Here is a 21,704-nt window from a genome sequence, read left to right on the forward strand (position 1 = left end):
GTAAGTGGTGGGGGAGTTTTTAATAAGGTAATAAAAATTAATATAGAAGGCGTGTAGAAGGTTATAATGATATTTTATATTACAGTAATAAGTGTATAAGCTTAACAGTTACGGAATGTAACATAATTGTAGATAATAATATACTTACGCCTTTTTACTAACGTCAAGTATCAGTGTTATAAACACTATTATTATTAGACTTTTCTTGATTTTTCCAATAATTATAAGTTTCAAATATTTATAATATAAAACATTATTTTTAGTATTAGTAGTGTTTCTATGATTACTATTTTAATACTTTGAAATTTGTAATGCGTTTTTGCCTTTTATTTTAAATAAATTATAGGTTTTGAATATACTTAATAATTTCTAACTTACTACTGATCTTGAAAGCTACTTAAACATGAATTATGAGAACAACAGTATATTTATTTATCTGAATATTATTTAGTTTTAATATTTCTCAATATACTTCTGGTAAGGTCTTATCCGTCGAAAGGAAAGAAAATGATATATCTGGTATAAAGTTAAGCTTACTTTTGATATATTATATTGTTAGATGTATTACATTACATACATTTTTACTGATATAATTTTAAGTTGAATCGACATATTATTGATCATTTCTTATAGAAACTAATGTATAACACCTTTTAGTATTTAATAATTACTTAATATCATGATATCTTTGGTATCTAACTATTAGTATCTTCTAAGCTTTTTCTATATTTATTTTAAACTTACTGTTTTTCATGTAGTAAGCTATGGAATTTATTCAATACTTATTATTCTGTAGTTAATATATATAATTATTCAGTTAATATTAATGGATATTCTTTGATTGATTTATTATTTGGTTTTTATATGAAATACCATAGCCTTAATACTTTGTTTATCAGAGTTAACTTTCATAAGACTGATCTGGTGTTGTCCTAATACTAGAAATATAGGTTTATTCACAAACTTTTAAAGTTTCATCAATACCTCATTTTAGAAGATTTAAAGAGTAATACAGCCTTTATATTTTACTTTGGGATTTTTACATTTTATATATTCAATACTATGGCCTTTTTTCAGTAAGTGAATTTTTTTATGTTTTGTAAGTTGGATTTATCTTAAAACTATAGTATAAAAACTCGTAGAAATACTAGTATATAACATGATAATGTAGGGTATGTAGTTTTATTAGTATCCTGACCTTAATCGTGACTTGAATTATTTATGTATAGTTACTATTCACTGGCCATAAGCTTCAAACTCTAATATATTAATTCATATAGATATTTTTTTAAAAAAAACTTGCTACCGCTAATAATAATGCTAGGCTTTATAATAATGTTAACAATTATTTTATAAACTATATATACCCTTTATTTATCTTATCAAGTATAATAATGATATCAATATAAATATAGAAGAAGTTTTCGTATAGTATGAAACATTAACTTATGCATTATTAAATATATATAAGGACATTCCTAAAGTCTGCTAACATTATTTTACAGAACTTCAAGTTTTCCAGGTTCATCTGAATTAGATAGTTTTAATAAACGTTCTATATTAATAACTGGTAGAGTAAGGTAGAAAACAAGTCAATACTATTTATTCATTAAGGACATGCCTATAACTATACGTCTTTTTTTTCATAATCCGTTAAATAATAAATATAGGATGGTTAAGTCTTTACGTGCGTTGTACTAGATAATGATAACCTTTTACGATATATATAGTCTCTCTCCTAATATATTTGATGTGTAGGTTTTTTTTTAAAATACTTTTTATCTATTTTCGTCTTCTTTAGCTCCCATTTGTACTTTGATATGATTTCCATCTATTCTTTTTAAATTAACTGGCTTCTTACTATATTCTTTTGCATATACTATTGTATATATGTATATTATTCTCTGTCATTTATTCAATATTCAATTATTTTTTCATCAAATTTACAAAGTATTTAGTATTTGTCGATAGTAAGTATTTCACATATGGAAACCATTATTCTTTTGATTTCATTTAAACCTTGAATTTTCTCGAAACCAACTATCTTCACCGATTAAATTATCACGGTATTTTTTTTAAAACAAAATATCCTTTTACTCTGTATATTGAGTATAATATATTACTTGTACGGTTAAACGGTTTCCTTATATAAATGCATTATTCCATAGCTTATAAAAGCAAGTTTTTATTATTGACTTTATTACATAGTTAAATAACGATGTTTTACATTAATTATATGATTCATATGGTATTTTATCTATGTAGTATATATACTCTACAATACGAAAGATATAAAAGAACATAAAAGCAATGCTTTATACATTTTAGCGCTATTTACCGTATAATAAGCGTCTTCAAAAATTATCCGGTAATCTGGTAAAACCGGTTAAAGACGTATATAAAAAGTTTAATTAAGTTATAGTACCAGGCGTACGTCATATATATAACTATAGCGTTATATAGTAACCATATCAGATATATTATAGAAAACTAACCTTGAGTACTAACGTTATTACAGATAAAGATGTTAAACGAGGTAGGCTGAAATATCAAGTCTAGCTTTTTTTTTAGCTATATAAATCCTTTAGTATGATATTCATTACTTTTTATCCTTTTATTGTTAATAAATGTAATAATGGTTTGATTTTATACTCATATTAATTATGCATAGGTATAATATAGATTTTTTTCATTTTTGAGCAATTTCTTATACATTCATTTCGGTTTTAACAGTTATTTTACTTAACTAATCATAGTAGTAACTATACTAGATGTATTCTAAGATTAGTAATATATGCCCATTCAGTACCTTTCTTAAGTTGATATCAACTAACGTCCTTGAATTAATGACTTTCATATAGGCTTTGTTAATAGATTTAATAGACGGTTCATTATCTTTCTTGATTTACGTAAACTGTCTACTCTATAATGAGAGTTTATAATATATCATGGATTTCATTGCTAAATGGTATTGTAGCTACCCTTAGTATTAAATTTATACTGAATTGTTTCATGAACAAAGTATTTATAATTGTATTCATTAGTACTCATTTTCTTCTAAGACACAGTATATATCTATTCTGTTATTATTTTTGAAGTCTCCAACCTTTTATTTCTAAATAATGATAAGTAGGTTCTCTATGGTACTTATCACTATCAGGCTTTTACGTATTAATATATTTACTATTATATTTAATACACTATTAATTGTGCTATAACAGAACAATCTTTTATACTACTATTTAATAAGTTAGTCGACTTTATTAGAATTATAGTGATGGTGTTTAAGAGAATACTATATATAATTTCTTTTATTATTTTTCTAGATATCAGTATTAATATTTAAGTGACTATAGGTAAACATGATAGTATTATTTATATCACGAATTTTGTTAGTTATAACAATGCGAGAAATTCATATTTGAGAAAATGTACAATATTATACTATAATCAATGCAGTAGTTTGAACTATAGTGTAGTAATACTTTGTCTCGGATTACTTTTAGTTTAGATTATATACTATATAATCTATTTACTTTTTTAACACTGCTCTAAAGACTAGCTTAGTAATAACTAAATCTCAAGCCCCGATCAGATCTGTATGTATAGTAATCCTAATTTTATACTTATTTTTGGAATTATTTCTATAATTAAGTTCATAACTCGTTATTATATAATAAACCCTGTGCTCGTTAATAAACATTTCATATCATTAATAAACTTTTCTTAAACATTAAATCTCGAAGATTTATGGAGTGATATTTTCTTTATAGAGGAACTTTTAGCTTGAAAACAGAGATAGTTATCAATATATAAGTATTGAACTACGAAAAACTTTGTATTTTTAAGTTGTAGTAAATTTTAGCGGTGTATCAATGATGATTCCTATAATAAATGTTATAAATCACGTTTATATACATATTTATTCTGTAGTTCAAGAAATCGCCCCCCCCCCCCAACAACAAAATAACGTTAATACCCGACATTTGTTTAACTATATTAATTTAACGTTTACATCATTAACTTAGTGATAATTATATTTATTAAATGTTATATCACATATACAGGCCTATGGACCCTATAACGGTAGATACTCATAGTACCTACGGTGTAGTGGAAATAGTTTGCACAATATCTGTAGCTTACTTCTGGGTATACTAAAGCTACAACGCTTATAGTCATATAAAAAAAGTATTATGGGGTAAACTTTTATAATTGTATAATATCCTTTCATATTTTAAGCTAATACCTCATAACAAGGTTCGTTCTCGACTATTATTATATATTTCCCGAGGGTTTTATCCGGCTTTGTATATCATGGCGGGTAAATAAGCTAAAGTTTGGTTCAAAAATTAACGATTTAATTATATTTTGTTAAAAATACTTACGGCTATGTAAAATAGTGTAAATCATTCTATTGTATTACGTTAAGTACGGAAGTTAAAGATTTACTTGCTATTTGTTGCATAAGAAATAACATTGAATAAATATATAAACGCATTATTAACACTGAAGGTTTCAGTTCAATACGGAGGATTAATTTATGAAGTTTGATAAGTGTTGTATCTAAAAGTGTAATTTTTATCAATAAAATACAGTATATAATACTACGGGCATAAAATGATAGAGGATATAATTTATTTAACAAAATGTATTAGGAATAAGTCTACGGTTATTTATAATATCATTATTTGTAATCATTAATCTTAAAAGGATAATACAGTATTGCAAACATTAAATGGTTATAGCAATACCATGGTAATCTTTAAACCTTTTGATTAATAAAGTACTTAATCAAGTAATTTCATTCATAAATATATTGACTAGAGTTTTTGAAAACGGATATATTTCCCAATAACATAACCTTATAATTTCTCGTTAGTTTCTTTACTTCTGTTCAGTTAAATTTGAGAGGTATTATTTTTAAGAAAGGCTGATACATCAAGCGATCCAAGGATAAATAATAGTAATACCCTTTTTATTATTTTAAAGTTATTATAGGCTTAGTATTAAGAACAAAATTCTTAACTTTGTTAAAGCTCTGAATATTAAAAGTTAACTTGAATAATGTTCTTTGAGAATACTAAGCCTATATAACTTAATTCAATGTATTGTTTTAATTTTATTGTTATAATTAATGGTATTTACGCATACCAATCATGATATTAAAGATAGTTTCAAACGCAACCTTAAATATATAACTCCTCATGACTCTACTTTAATTTATTAAGCCGGAAATATCTAAACCTTGAGATTGTTTATAATTAGTTAAAATTTTAAGTATAGTTCTTTATGCTAAAGAGTCCGAGGCTCGTTATAAAAGCGGTATATAAAGGTCGTGTTAAGTACTTTAGTACCCCAACTCTTTTCTTTGTATATACGATTTTTATTTATATTAGTAATATTATAGCACTTACCAATTTGATTATTCAAGGTTTTGAATAGTTAAAGTCATTCATAATAATTTCTTGAATAATATACTAGGCTCCGCTGATATTTAACGAGTTTTGCATTTTAATTGTATTTTAAAGTTATAATTAAATAAGCTATTAAGTTTATGTCTTTGTGAAAAGTTTAATTTGATATAAGAACAACCATGATTTTCGTAATAAAAGATCAGATTGAAGATGTTAGAAGTGGATATTTATATTTCTATGGTATATTTAATTATGAAAGAATTTTTTTGGAATAATTCACAACTTTTAAAGTGTAACTTTCGTTTCAAAATAGGAGGCGACGCCGTTGATACAATTTGAAACTAGTGACGGAAATGGTTTTCATTCATACGCTATTTTTGAGATTATTCTCCTAATTTTATTAGTGTTCAATATTTATTGTATATACTTTTCCCTTCTAGTATTTATAATTAAGCGAGAACAAAAAACACTATAGAATTAAGACAGTTAGAAAAGTTCAAATATAATATAGGTAGCAGGAGAGAGGTAGAGTAATACGAAAAAATGTAGTTTAATTGTAGGATAAGCCTATTTTCGGCTTATAATTGATCTAATATTTATTTATGGAATAAAGAATATAAAACGATGTTACGTAAATATTAACACTGATAATATAATTGATTAACAAAACCAAATTCTGGATACAGGTAAATAATGAGATTAATAAAAAAGATGTACCATGAACTATAAAGTTTTTTTTAATAAGAAGGAATTTAATTTTCAAGATCAGTATACCAGCAAATATTATAAATCACTCTTCAATAAACTTTAATATAACAATGAATATTAACTTGAAATTTTAAAATACATTCATGAATTAATTTATATGATAGGTTAATGAAATATAGTAGTTACAGTCTATTTTCTTTTGCATAAAAGGGCCTATAATAGAAATATAATTTTTTAGACTTAATTCTAAAAGCCTATTGAAATTTCTAAATCATAATTAAGTTTTATACTTTATTATAAACCCCTAAAAACTCTTTCTGTTTTGTAATACTTAATAGTTTATAAAAATATTTCTTTTATTATAAGTGTTTAATAAAGTGCAAAATCTTTTATATTAATAGAAATGATTCTTTCTACCTGCATTAAAATTTTAAAGATTTGAACAACCTCCTCCAGATATTGAAGAAGATTAAAGGTAGTATGAGTTTCAGGATGTATTAATAACATTGGTTAAACCGAAAATAACCTTTGAAGTTTGAAAGAATAGTCAAGTTTTTATTACTATTAATATACTACCAATGATTTCAAACGCTAGTAAAATTATATAGTGAATTATTACAAAAATACATGACAAGAGTATATAGAGAGAACTGGAATTAATCGTGCGAAACTGTAGTTTCATCTACTAAACGCAGTATAAAACTCTATTTTTATATTTCGGGCATGAATAGTGGTTACGAATCTACTTGGCATAATTAAGGATGTAATTTATGTTTTGATGAAACTAATGACTATGGTTTAGTGATGATAGATATAAACTACAAACCTTAAATTAAAAACTAAACTTCTTTTAAATTATAGTTAATATAAATAAATAAATTGATTAAAGTTGATTAGGAACTAAACTTTTTAAAAAGAAGTAGGTTTTATTGAAAGCGTAGTAAAGTTTCCATATTTCTTGATAAAGGCAATACTATAGAACTATAGTAGGCACTAATATTAATAGCAAAGCTATTATTATTAATACTAATCTCTATATTAAAATCCATTATATAGAGAATCTATCCAGAATCTTTGAAAGCTATAAAAATTCTTGAAACTTCCTTAACCCGATTTCTTATGTTTTTATTTCAACACCTCTATTAGCTTTAACTTGAATAAATTTGATATTGCATATTTTAACGTCTTTTAAAATCTTTAAAAAAGGTAATGTACAACTAAAATATTGTAAAATAAACTATTCAAAGCAAAAGAATTACAAGTTTAATAAATGAAAACCTTGAAAAAGTGATATTATAGAAATGAATCATGCTTAGAAACATAAGAAATTATTGACTTCGTTAATAACACAAATCTAAACACCTATTTTTCAAAACCATAATATAAAGGCAGCAGATATACTATTTTACTTAATAATCCCTGCTGTACTGTAAAATTTATTAATTTACTCAATTACTGTATAGTAAACTATATTAGTCAATATATACATTATTAAACTTAGTTTCCATGACTTATTTTATAGAAAAAATACGTATGTAACGAAACTTCAAGAAAGAATAATTAATTTGTTTTCGAAGTCAGTATAATATATTCTTTATGAGACTATTAGATAACTCCAGTACATAAAATTAGTTATTAGTATACTACAAAACAGTACCTTTAAAATCTTCAAAGTATTTATGCATGTAATTATAAAGTTATAAAGTTGGCTAAACATATTTAATACAAAATTATTATTTAGTATCGTACAGGCCCCGACGTTGGTTTTTCTCCTAATTGGAGTATATTAGAGTTTTACAGTTCTGTATTTTTTTTTTTTACATTGCTACCTTTAAACGTTAGCTAAGCCTTTAAGCGCCTGTTTCTTTTACCTCATTCATTTAATAACTTTTATAGTAATAAGTCCATAGGTAAAACTACAGCCCGAAATCCAGGTGTTGAATCATATCAAAATACTCCTCTCTCTCTCAATGCATCATTTAGCATGATTTACCAATATCTACCTTTATAATTTAATACTTTAATTTAGAATTTAATATATATTAGAATTAAAACAGAGGTCGATGTATTTAACATCATCATGATTAATATAATATTTCTATGGTAAAATAATAATTATATTGAGTCTTTATTATTAAATACATGTAACGTTCCCGTCTTATATGGAGGATCGGTAACTATTTCTGTCATTATATGCCTTCTTTAATAAATATTTTGAAAACTTAAATACTAATTGAATAAAAATACTAGAAAGTTACATTATGAAACTTAAATGATCACAGGTTTTGAGGTATTCATTCGTAAAGGTAAAAGTCAACTATAGGTAAATGGTATATAATATTAACAATAAGTATATAATATAATATTTCATGAATACTTATAGTTAAAGTAATTAATAAAATTTATAAATAAAGGGTCGGTCCTTAAACATATTTAGATACTTATTTCCCATAAAACGACTAACTTGTGATCCTAATTCTGACTGTTAAGAAAACGAGTTTGCTAGCGGCTACCTGTAGAACTTGAAACCTCTTAATATATTAACTAATTAGATCAAGTAAAAAACTATTGCAACTATGTAATATTGAAGTTTTTAGTAGTATTAATTCCTCATCTTTCTATATTTTATTTTCTATTAATTATGTCTTTTCCCTGTAAGAAGTCGATTAATGAAGTCCTTATAAAACAATGAGCTTTTTAATAAGAATTAGGATAAAATGTTTCAGGGTTATAAAGTATTTATTGATAAAATTCAAAATTTTTGTGTACTATCAACTAATATATTCAGAATTCTAACGACCGTATATACTTCTTGAGAATTATTTTCTTCATTCAATTACTAACTTAAAACTAAGATATATTAGATTCAGGAAAATAAACTCTATGAAAAATGAAAGTTAAAAATATTTTTTACTAATATATACTAACATGATAATTATTAATAACCAGCTTCGTTAAGGCCAACGTAATAAAACTTTTCAATCATATAGGTTACTTAGCTTCTATAATATAATGAAAATAAATAGAATTTCAAATATGGTATATTGTTCAGTTTACCAAAATCTACTTCTATAATAAGCAATAGATTTTGTAAATATTTAACAACCCATTACTATCATTGTGGTATTATATTGTTGTAATGTTAAATTACGAATTCATTATATTATGGAATTTCCTTGTTTTGTAAAAAAAATTTCTTTTATATGATTCCTCTGAAAATTAATAATATTACCACTTAGGACTATTCTGGTGCCTTGTTACCAACGTCAACCGTACTATTTTGATAATAAATTAAGCTACTATACTCCTATTCAATTCTTCTTTTGCTAAATGTTTTTTTTGGGAATACTTACTCAGTATTTATGAATAACCTGCCTTAAAAAGGCTGGGATTAATACAGTTTTTACATCATAGAGGTTGTTTAGGTTGTATAATATAGTCAAAATCAATACAAGTTTCCATATAATGTATTATTTCAATACGCTAGACTTAAATCTTATAGCTAGTAGTAAGTTCTATTTAATATTTCCTAAGAAGTAATGGTATACCGACAGCATATACCTTTGCTTAGTTTTGGTATATAATTCTTGTGAAGCTTAATAATAATACTGTTTGGGGCTATGTTAGTCCCTTACATGTAATGTTTAATATACTGCTTTAATAATAAATAGAGTTACTTTGCTCTTTTCTTACGTTAAGCTCCAGCTTTTTTTAAATTTTTAATAAAAAAAGTGTATTTATTGTTATATTGTTCTTTAGTAAGTTAAATCTTTTTTGAAGTTATAGTATGATACAGCGTTTACACAATATTGAATAAAAATCAGGGTAAAAATACCAATAAACGGGTTTTTTCTAACGAAGTATTTATATATTTATACAATTGATTGCATTCAATACTATAGTAGGCGACAGGCTAGATGAATTAATTTACTTCTCATACTATATAACCTTTTCCTCTAACGTTTATATTTAATGCAATTACTTTACGTATACTTTACGTATACTATGTATTGGCCTCCATTCTTACTACTGTATTGTATCCTAGTTTGTGTAACTATTATTTAAGGTTATTTTAGTTTTCTTTTTCCTTATCTATTATACTTTATACTTTGAATGATAGGTAAATTATTACATCCCTTTATATATTGGGCTTAAACTTTTGCTTGAGGTTTATTTTAAATCTTGTATAATATATATGTTGCAAACAATAGTATTTAATGCTTCAAAATATTCAGGATTTTAAATTAGAATGGATATTTTATCATATATTTTACATTGTATAATTTTTATGTTTTTGTATTTCATTACCTTCTTTTAAAAAAAATTTCTTCTTTATTCTGCTAATTTGGCCTTTTTACTTTATGCTACTTTTTTTCAAGATTTTGCTTGATTTTTTAATTTTTCACTTTCATTTACAAGATTTTCTGAAACCAAAAATTTCAAGATATCTTTTGTTTTTTTTACTATTTGCCTTATAACCATTATAAAATAAGTACTGATCAGAATAAAATCGATTATTCAATATAAAAAATTAAAATTATAAGAGAAATAAGGTTAGTGAATACTTAATATTAAAATTAATAATAAATAGTTCAAAAATGCTGAAAAGTACATGTTTGGTTACTATCTGTAAAAAGTTGCGAGCAGGTATTCACTTAAACGTTTTATTTATATTATTCTTGTAAACCAAAATATTCATAATTTGCTTAATATATAGAAGTGTTTACAGTTAAAAATAGTACATCGATAGTTAAGAAGTACTCTTTTGATAAATTCAAGAATATAACTACAGTGCAAATATAAATTTATATATTTATATACTTTATATAAAGCTCAGTTTACAAATAGGAATACTAAAATTCTTCCTGATTTAAAAATAGATATATTCATCTGTAGGATTAGTTCCATAAAAGTTTTAAAGAAGAAGATTGAAATTAGCTAAAGTAATATAAAACATATCAATAGTGAATCTTTTACCAATAAATTATCTATTCATGTTCCTGATATTCTATGTTTTTTATAAAATAATGAATTGATTAATACCATTAATTTATTAAAAGATTAAATAATTAATCATTTAATACTAATTTTCTTTTTAAATATTTTAACTTTAAAATTTATTATAATTAGAACTCTAGACAGTTATAAGTAAGCGGTTATGAGTAGGATCATAGGTTAAAATTATATAAGGATTTTAAGGAGTAGAGAGTACGAATAGGGTTATAGCTAATTAAAAAGCATGAAAGAGCATAGGTTAGGTGGGACATAAGTAGAGAAGGTAAGGTAAGCAATTTCTTTTTTTAAAAAATATTAAGCTACCTATAAAAATTTCTTCTTTATGTATATTTTTTGATTATATAAATGATAAAGATTTAGTATTAGCCTCGATTTGTTTCAACCTTAACTTATAATAATGATTAAATTGAAAAATTATGATTTAGAAAGGCTTAAATGTCTTTAATATATAAAGGTACTTATGTATAATTATGACGAACCCCTATCCAGAACCTCTGAAAGGGATACCGGTTGAAGGCTGCTTCTGAATAATCCTGGTTCGGTACAGCTAAACAGTGTACGACAAGATGTCTCAATGTAAACACAAGATACCGTGAATATAACTTGAAATTGCATATTGCGGAACTGTCTATCTATACCAGCCAGTTCCTCCGTATATATAGACCCTGTGCCAAGCCATATTTACTTCTTGCTCAGTGTCCTTGGCACACTGATCACGACTGCTCAGTTTGCTTAGTGCCCTGATCGGACTAATCAGTCGTCCCTTACTGTGATTGGCTATTCTCGTACGTTCTTCCGATTGGCCCCTATTCCCGTGGCCCCACAACCCGTCCTGTACCAGGGTTGTAATACGATGCTCCCCCTCTCAGGCCAACGCCCCGGTGGCCTAGCTCGTTTATCTCTCCCATCAACAACTCCAGGTAAGTTTTCTTCTTTCATTACTAATCGTACATAATATTTAACCGCGTTAAGAAGTCTACGCCGAAAGGTCCTTCCAGTACCCTTCGTCGTCAAAATCTTATAGCCGCTGCCTACATTTTCGGTGACGAAATGCTTCCTTGTTCTTCCTGCGAGGCCCTCGATATCCCTAATTACCGCGTCTTCGAACGCTCCTCCAAATGCAATCACTACATACGTTCCGGTCGCCCCGACTGCGATGTCCTGGGTCTTACTCCCGCCCTAACAGCCTCCCTGCGTCGCCAGAAAGAGAAACTGGATACCGAAGAGTAATAGGCTCGTACGGCCATGCTGTAAGCCGCTTCGAAGCTCTCACGGGTAGAAACCCAGCGCCGTGCCCTGGTCACCAAATTCCGTCGTCTTGCCGCTCGCGAGGAGCGGGTGATTAAGGATCTAGAGCGGGAAAAAGCGTAGGCTTCTTCCACTGCTAATCCTCCCTTGGCCTCTCCTCTCGACTGGACCTCCGATATGCTGGACTGGTCTGGCCAGTCTCTGCCTAACGACCTATCCTTTGATCCTGGTGTGGCCGGTCCTTCCTTCCTGTCCACACAGGACGCCGCCGGTGGCACGCCTTCCCCTTCCCAGGGTGGTTGAGGCGCGTGGCGCTACTTATATTTGGTCCTCCTTACAGCTTCCAACCTCGTGGTATAGCGTGTAGTACGCCGACTACTTTGCCGGAGGCGCAGGTTCGACTCCTGCTAAGGTTCTTCTAAGTTTAAAGGCACCCGACAAGGGTCCTTTAAGCTTAGATCTATTTTGTCGTCCGCCGGTGGTACGTTTTTTTGTAGTAATGGGGGTATATACTGCTAGTTAGGCCTGGATTCCTTTCTACCTTCTAACTTTGTAGTATAGCGTATAGTACGCCGATTACCCTGTCGGAGGCGCAGGTTCGACTCTTACTGAGGTTCTTTTAGATTTAAAAGTACCCGACGAGGTTCTTTTAAGTTTAAATTTACTTTTACTTACTTAGGTTTTAATCGGTCTAGGTATTACCGGTAGAATTCTTTTAGCTTATCTAGGCAGTTAAGGTATACTTGTGGCTCCCACGAGTTATTTATAACCGGATATCCTAACTAACTAACTAAATACTTTAATTAGCTTTTATTAAACCGTAAATCTAGTACCTCTTCCACATCGTACTTTTCTTCTTTGTCCTCCGCTACGGCCTATATATTAGCTTTACTTGCCGGTAGTGCGGGTTCCAGAAGTGAGATATGAAAGGTATGTGACCGTAGACGTATCGTACGGGGTAGCTCCAGTTCGAATGCCGTCTCCGATATCTTCTTTTTGACCTTAAACGGGCCTACTCGCCTATAGTCCAGCTTCTTACTAGGTCTTTTGGTATGTAAATTACGTGTGGAAAGGAATATTATATCTTTCCCCTTAAGGCGAAGTCCCTCGAGCCTTTTAGTATTATAATATTTCCGTATCCTTTCCCTTATAAACTCTAGTTTTTACTTAAACTTGCCGTAAAATATATATATCTTATCTACCTTAACCCCGGCTTTGGGCACCTTAACGGTAGGCCCTTACCGTAAGTCTGCCTCGTAGCCGAAATTCGCGAAGAAGGGTATAACTTTCGTGGTCTCCGTTAGCGATATATTATACGCTAATTATGCCGTAGGCAATAGTTTAATCTAATCGTTCTGCTCGAAATTAATATAATTCCGTAAGTATTATTCCACGATTTAGTTAAGCCGCTCCGTCTAACTGTCTATCTGAGGGTAGTAAGCCGATAACGCCTTACTTACTACCCCCAACCTTATTATTAACGCTCTTTAAAATTTCGATACGAACTTAGTATCGCGATCCGTAATAAACTCTTTTAGCTATATATATATTACTATAATATACCGTAGTATTACGTTTGCCAGTTACTCTGCCGACTAGGTCTCTTTATATAGTAAGAAGTATATTTACTTAGTAAGCTTATCGATTACCGTTAATATATTATCGTACTTAATACCGGTTACCGTATCCTTAAACTTTAGTAATTTAGTAATAAAGTTTATAGTAACTAAACTCTATAGTCGTTCCGCTACTAGTAGTGGCTCTAGAAATCCGTAAGGCTTGTGCCTCGTAACCCTCGTTCTCTCGTACGTATAGTATAACTAGATAGCTTCCTTAACGTCGCCCTTAATCCCTAACTAATTAAAGTGCTACTTAATCTTTTTTATAGTCTTTACGATACTTATATATCCTCCGAGCTTCGATGCGTAAATATCTATCACTAGTACTATCCTGTTACCTAGCTTCACGTACGCTCGATTCCTATACCACAGCCTTCCCTGGCTGTCCTTCTGGATACCCTGTAGCTCCAGCTCTTCCTGCCAGTATTGCTCCGTAATATCGGTATCTAGCTTCCTTTAGTACTTACTAGAAGTAGCTTTCTCGTAATATATTACGCAATATTTTATCCACGGCTATAGTGGATACTTGAGAGTACTATCAGGCGCCTCCTTAAGTAGTGGTAGTAACTCCCTGGGTATATCCTTATAGTAATCGGTACGCCGGCTAAGTGCATTTACCCTAGCGTTCTCCGATCCCTTCTTATAATTAATCTAAAAATTAAATTCCGAAAGAAATTCTAACTATCGTATCTACCGCGCGTTAAGGACCTTCGTAGTAGTAAAGTACCGTAGGTTCTTATAATCTATATAGACCTATACTTTGTACTTAGTACTACTAAGGTATAGCCTCCACTTCTCGAATATTTCGATAATAGTAAGTAGCTCTTTATCGTAAATTAAATAGTTTTAACGTACTTCCTCGAGCTTCTTCGAAAAGAAAGTTACTAGGTATAGCTTACTATCGTTATTTCGCTATCCTAATTACCTACCGATCGCATAGTCTAATATATTTACCTCGACCTTAAATAGTCGATTAGGGTCTAGTAGTTTAAATACCGGATCCTTTAAAATAACTTCTTTTAGTTCCTGGAAGGCCTACTTTTCTTCCTACCCCTACCGGAACTCCATATCTTTCTTAATTAAGTAGTTAAAAGGCCTCGCGATACTTACGTATCCTCGAATAAATATCCTATAGAAGTTTATAAACCTTAAAAATTCCCTAACGTATATTTATAATTACGGCGTAGGTTAATCTTTAACTACCGTAATTTTCCTAAGTTCCATACGAACCTTACCTAGCAATATTAAGTATCCCAGATATACTATTTTTTATATATGGAACTTACTCTTCTCCTTATTAACTAAAAGTCCGGCTCCGTATAGCGCGTCGAGTATCTCTCGTACGTGCCGCTTATGCTTCTCTAAAGTACGTAAGTAGATAAGAATGTCGTCGAGATAGCACACTACTGTCTTATCGAGGTATTTCCGTATCGTATAGTTAACGAGAGATTGGAACGTCGCGGGCATATTAATTAGCCTAAATAGTATTATAAGATACTCGAAATAACTATAGGGCGTACGAAACGCTATTTTCTATTCGTTTCCTTCTTTAATCCGTATATAGGCGTACCCGACAGGTATATTTAAGCGTGTAAAGTATCGCGCCCCTGCTAATTAACTCTGTAATTTAAATATTAATAGTAGTAGGTAACTATTTTTTACCGTCTCGTTATTTAGTTACCGGTAATCTATATATAATCGTAAACTACCGTCCTTCTTCGGTATAAAGAAAACGGGGTATCCTGCTAGCGATATAGACTCCCTAATATAGCCTTTCTTTAAATTTTCGTTTAAATACTTCCGTAGTTCTTTACTTTACTTATCGTTAGTATAATATACCTTAAATAACCGTAATTTAGCTCCCTCTTTTAATTTAATTTTATAGTCCTACGGCCCTCGCTCTAGAAGCCCCTCTAAATATTTAGCCGTAAAGGCTAAGTATCCTCGATATTCTACCGGTACCGCCTTTTTCTCGCCCTTTTCTACGTTATTATAATAAGCGTACTTATTAACCTCCGATATCTCTACTAACGTCGTTAACCCTACTTCTTCGATCTTACTACCTATATCGATAAAGTATACCATTACTTCTTAGGCTCCTTGCGGTAGTACCGTGGAGGGTACTTGTCCCGCACTCTGCTCCGTACGTGCTCCTAATCTCCTATCGTTAGCTAGATACTTCTAAGGTTCTCTTAGTCGTAAGTAGCCACTATCCCTCCAATCGATATCTGGATTATAGTCTTTATACTATAATTACCCTAAAATTATATCCTTCGAGGGTCCTATATCCACAATATCGAATATAATTAAAGTTATTTTTCCTTCGACTATAACGTTTAGGGGTAATATTTCCCTATAGACCTTTTACGTACGAAATAGTCCTTATATAACGATCCATTCTTTCTTTTTCTTCTATAGTATCCGGGCCTGGTATACGAACTGTAGCGAAATTAGGTTCGTCTCCGTACCTCCGTTTACTAATGCTACTACCTGGAGATCCCTCTATCGTGTAGTAACCTAGAGGCGTTTATCTCTTTTGCCTCCTCCCTGTGTAGTAGCGACCTCGCTGACGAGCCTTAGGTTGTTATCCTATACCTTTGCCTTACACCGATACCTTCGAAAATACCGTTCGTGGTCCGTTAAAGGTTAACGGCCTCCGCGAAGAGCCGCGAGTCGTTTCCTAAGCGGTTATATCGTTTAAAAGTATCCTCTTACCCCGGGTTAACTAATAATATAAAGTCTTTTAATTATACCCGCCTAGCTTCCTCCTATCTTCCATCTCTTACTTCCCTAGCACTTTCTCGCATCCTCGTCCAATAACAGTTCTTCTACTTAGTCTTATATACCTTATCTTAATAATATCGTTTAACCTTCTCTCGCAGATATATAGCGTAGTCTGGGCTTAGGCACTATCTTAGTACCACTTCCTCTAAAGAGCGTATACTATCGTCCGTATTCCAACCTTTTACGTACTCGACGTAGCATCTCGCATACCTTAGTGCGATCTATATAACCTGGAGGCCATCCTCTAGTTTAACCGGGTCCTAAACCTTCTATAAGAGATAATCGTTTAGGTCCTTCTACTAGGCTTTTCCCTACCTAGCTATAGTCTTTCTAACTGGCTGTAGCTTGCCCTCCTTGCCTACCTTGCGTACTGGCCAGTGGCCGTATAGTGACTTGCTCTAGTAGTGCTCCACATATCCGTATATAATACACTGGAACTAAGGTACTCTCCGATGTTCCGGATACCTGGGGTGAAGTTGTACCGTGTCTCCCTTACAGGGTATATACCATGTGGGTGTTGGTGTATCTTCTAGCATCTTCGTAATCCCGATGTTAGCTACCTTCTTACTCTTCCAGTACTCTTCCCAGCTCTTATATACGAGCTTCACAGGCCACGATATATCCTGTGAGACAGCAAATCTGTGCTTGCCGTACTGCCTCTCCGGTATCGTCCACCTGGTAGGTCCTTACGCAGGACCATCGCCCTTGGCGATTTCCATAGCGAATTCCGCAGTGATCCGTGCCAGTTAATTCTACAATGCTTGTATCTGAAGATCTCCTTCCTCGTGCTCCGCCTTCAGCCTTTCCATTGCTTCCCGCAGCTCCTGTAACTCTGTTTCTTCTTGTCCGGCGTGCCAGTTAGGGTCTTCCTCTAATCCTGCCGACTCGCCTTGTTGGTACCCGATGGCTGCTACCTCCATAACCCTCGGTCCCTTTAATATGGTAGTGGCTGCGATCTCCTTCTTCCAGCCGAGTCGCTTAGGTGCCCTACAGTCCTTCTTAAAGTATCCTGCCTTACCGCAGTTAAAACACTTAAGGTTGTCCCTGCCCTGGCCCCGGCCTTGTGGCCTCTGTTGCTGTATAGCATCAATCTCCATAGGCCCTGCGTGCGTAGTTCCTAAGACGTAAGTGCCGTACGGTCGTCTCTTCCTCTTATCGTTGGGTCGATAGGGTCCTTGCACGCGCGTGCCTTTACGCTCCTTGCGGCGCTGGTACTGCCGATCGTCGATACGGACCGCCATTGTAATATACTCGTTAATTATCTCCGGTCGTTCCTATCAATACAGCTCGTCCTTAACTTCTTCCTTAAGCCCGTTATAGAACAACTGCATCAGCCCTTCATCGTTAATCTTACTACGGAATGCATCCGTCCTGAACACCGCAGCGTAGTCGGCAGCAGATCTAATCTGCCTTAGGTTGGCCAGTCGCTCCTAGGCACGCCTGCCTTTATCGTACTCCCCAAACACCTCCTTAATCTTCTCCTCGAACTTTTTGTACGACTTGAAGCACTTCTTTATAACCTCCTCTCGCTCGTCGTCCTTATTATCGAAATAGTCTCCCAAGATCGGTTCGAACCAGGCAAGCGCCTTATCCTTGAGCCTGGACGCGGCGTACACTACCTTGGACGGCTCGTCCGGGAAGCGGAAAAGGTAGTATCGAAAGTATGCCTTAAGCTGGATTAAAAATCCTCCCAGCTCTCCTTTAGCTCCTCCATAGCGATCCGGAGCCTCGAGCTTAGCGCGATCTCCCTCTCTGCGTAAAGCGCCGAGTTCCTGGTGAAGCATGGCATTCTCTTGCGCAAGAGAGTCGTACGAGATCCGTGACTTGTCTTTAAGCTCCTAGATACGTGTAAGAAGCTGGTCGACGGTGGGTTAGGTGCTAGTATCCTCGGCCATGGCGTCTAAATGCCTTTAACTTATCCATGATAGAGTTAAAGTAAGTATGTAACGTATGACGAACCCCTATCCAGAACCTCTGAAAGGGATACCGGTTAAAGGCTGCTTCTAAATAATCCTGGTTCGGTACAGCTAAACAGTATACGACAAGATATCTCAATATAAACACAAGATACCGTGAATACAACTTGAAATTGCATACTGCGGAACTGTCTATCTACACCAGCCAGTTCCTCCGTATATATAGACCCTGTGCCAAGCCATATTTACTTCTTGCTCAGTGTCCTTGGCACACTAATCACGACTGCTCAGTTTGCTCAGTGCCCTGATCGGACTGATCAGTCGTCCCTTACTGTGATTGGCTATTCTCGTACGTTCTTCCGATTAGCCCCTATTCCCGTGGCCCCACAACCCGTCCTGTACCAGGGTTGTGACAATAATACCCTACTTATTGTAATACCTAAAACCGGTTTAATTTATATCGTTATAATGTACCTAAAGTAGATTCTATACGATTATGTTACAGTTAAGCTAACAGGAAAGACTGACTATATGCGAGGTATAAACACCCATAGCTAATTGTGAATAGAATTAATCGGGTGTCACAGTTGACCCAACGGCAGGTCGCGCAGTACGTGGGGCGCAGGTCGTCCCCAGCCAATCATTAGGGAAGTCAGGAGGCAGCCAATCAGGGCTGGCCAAAAGTGCTATGGCGCCAAAAAGCACGGGCACTCTGCAGGATGCAAGATGCTCGGGCTGATCGAAGGCATAGCACGACGAGCACTTCGCAGGATGCAATGTGGTAGGAGTGATCGGGGCCATAGCAGGACGAGCACCTCAGGGTCCCAAGGTCTATATATACGGAGGAACTGGCTGGTGTAGATAGACAGTTCCGCAGTATGCAATACAAGTCACAATCGCTGGTATCTAGCTATTGTGATTGAGACAAGCCATTGTTGTACACTGTTTAGCTGTACCGAACCAGGATTGTTCAGAAGTGCCTTTAACCAGTATCCCTTTCAGAGGTTCTGGATAGGGGTTCGTCATATCGGGACAGGGAATAAATAGCCTTACCTATGGGATTTATTACTAAAAAGTTCATAATCTAAAGCGGGATTATTGCTAAGAGTTAACAATCCAGGGGAGCGGTAGGTCTATATATTCGGAGGAACTAGCTAATATAAATAGATAGCTCCGTAGTAAATAATATAAATTATAATCATTAATATTTAACTATTATTACTGACACTACTTATGATGTATAATATTTAGCTATAGCAAATTAGGATGAATTAAAAGTACCTTCGATTAGAATTCTTTTTAAACATTTTAAATACAGGTCTATTATACGTTATATATTTATTTAAACTTTATTATACATAAATTAAAAGCGGTTTTATTACTATAGCCTAACCTAAAAACGTTTAAATAAGAACCGTGCTACATGATTGAATAACGAGAGACTTTCTATTATAGCTATAAATTTTAAAATCATTTCGCTTCAGTAAGTTGTGTAACATATAAAAAAGTTTAACGTATTTAATAAGCGAGCGGATTGGACAAGCGAGTGGATCGATTTCTACTACCCTATTACAACCATCCTCAATTCCAAAACAACAACACTAGTAACCTACTACAATTATATTAGAAACAGCCGAATCAGAGTCTTCTGCAACCTCCTGGCACGTATAGATATTATAGCCAGGCTTGCCGCACACACCACAGCACTAAACCTTTCGTACGACCCTCACTATACTACCTCCATCCTGCTCCTTTCCTTACGCCACCTCTCCACCCACAGCCTTCTGGTCCAGTAGATCCTATATATCTTATATAGTAAGTAATTCTCTAAGCTATACGGGTATTTTTTTTTTTCGCTCTCTGGCGCTTATTTAGAACCTGGTTCGCTTTACAGAGTAAAGATACCTCTAACTAAAGGAAAGCTACTTAGTATATTATAGTTATTATACCTTTAGTAAGTTAGTTTACCGTAATTAATATTAAAGTCGGGAAGTTATTTCAATAGTTAGTAATAGGAGGTTTAAAAAGTATTAATTACAAGTTAACTTCTCCGAAGTTTTATAATATTTAAAATACCTAAGGTAATACAGTGCCCGGCTTTAAAGATAAGGGTATTAACGTATAAAGCTTTATGTTTAACTTAAAAAATATCCTTTACAAATCGTATAGTATAAGGCTAACACTCGTAAACTTACCTTATATAATTTTCTCTATCATAAAAGCGAAAAAAGCTTTGCAGAAGGTATAAAGGAATTCGAGCTTACTTACGTAATTAATATATATATATATTAAGTCCTTAATTTAGGGGCGACATATATTTATTTTAGCGGCCTAAAGTAGTTAATATTGAGTAGTTAGAGGAGGTAGGAAGAGTATAGAGGTATATAAAGTAAAATGATATTATTTTATTAATAGTAATGCTAGAATTTAATCGAGTAGTAACTTTCGTAACTATCGAGGATTAATAATCGATATTTACTTTTTATACGGGACGCTTAATAATAATTAAAATACTTAATTCAATCTAAGTTTATTAGATTAGTAATTTAATTATGATCGGTAATTACGATATATTAAATAAATAATAAATTATATTTAGTATATTAATTAGTTAAAATTAATTATACGGCTAAAATAATGAAAGGAAAGATAGCTTGATTCAAGGTATTAATTATTTAGATTAACCATTATTTATTTATAATTATTAAGTTAAATTAGTATTATTTTATTAAAGCCGTCCGAAGTTATAATTACTATACTTATACAAATAATATTTATTATAAACCGAATTTCGACGAAATTTAAATATTATTATTTATAACACTATACGTAGCTTTAATATTCTAGATAAGTATAAAGTATTCAGTAATAACCTTTAAACTCTCGCACTTAGCCTTTTAATAATCGTATTTACGTATAAAATACGTACGGAATTATAGTTAGCGTTTAACTAAACTATAGGCCTAGCGTTTATTAATAAAAGGCGCGTCGCGTAC

At 32.1% G+C, this 21,704-nt stretch overlaps 1 non-coding gene across 1 annotated transcript; it reads left to right on the top strand.

Annotated features, from left to right (window-relative positions):
- Positions 1-12,734: 12,734 nt before the first annotated feature.
- QC761_0079440 lies at positions 12,735-12,805 on the top strand. Its single transcript has one exon. It is a non-coding gene; the product is annotated as a tRNA-OTHER (tRNA).
- Positions 12,806-21,704: the final 8,899 nt, after the last annotated feature.

Source organism: Podospora bellae-mahoneyi, chromosome 5, assembly GCF_035222275.1.
Source record: "Podospora bellae-mahoneyi strain CBS 112042 chromosome 5, whole genome shotgun sequence".
NCBI lineage: Eukaryota > Fungi > Ascomycota > Sordariomycetes > Sordariales > Podosporaceae > Podospora > Podospora bellae-mahoneyi.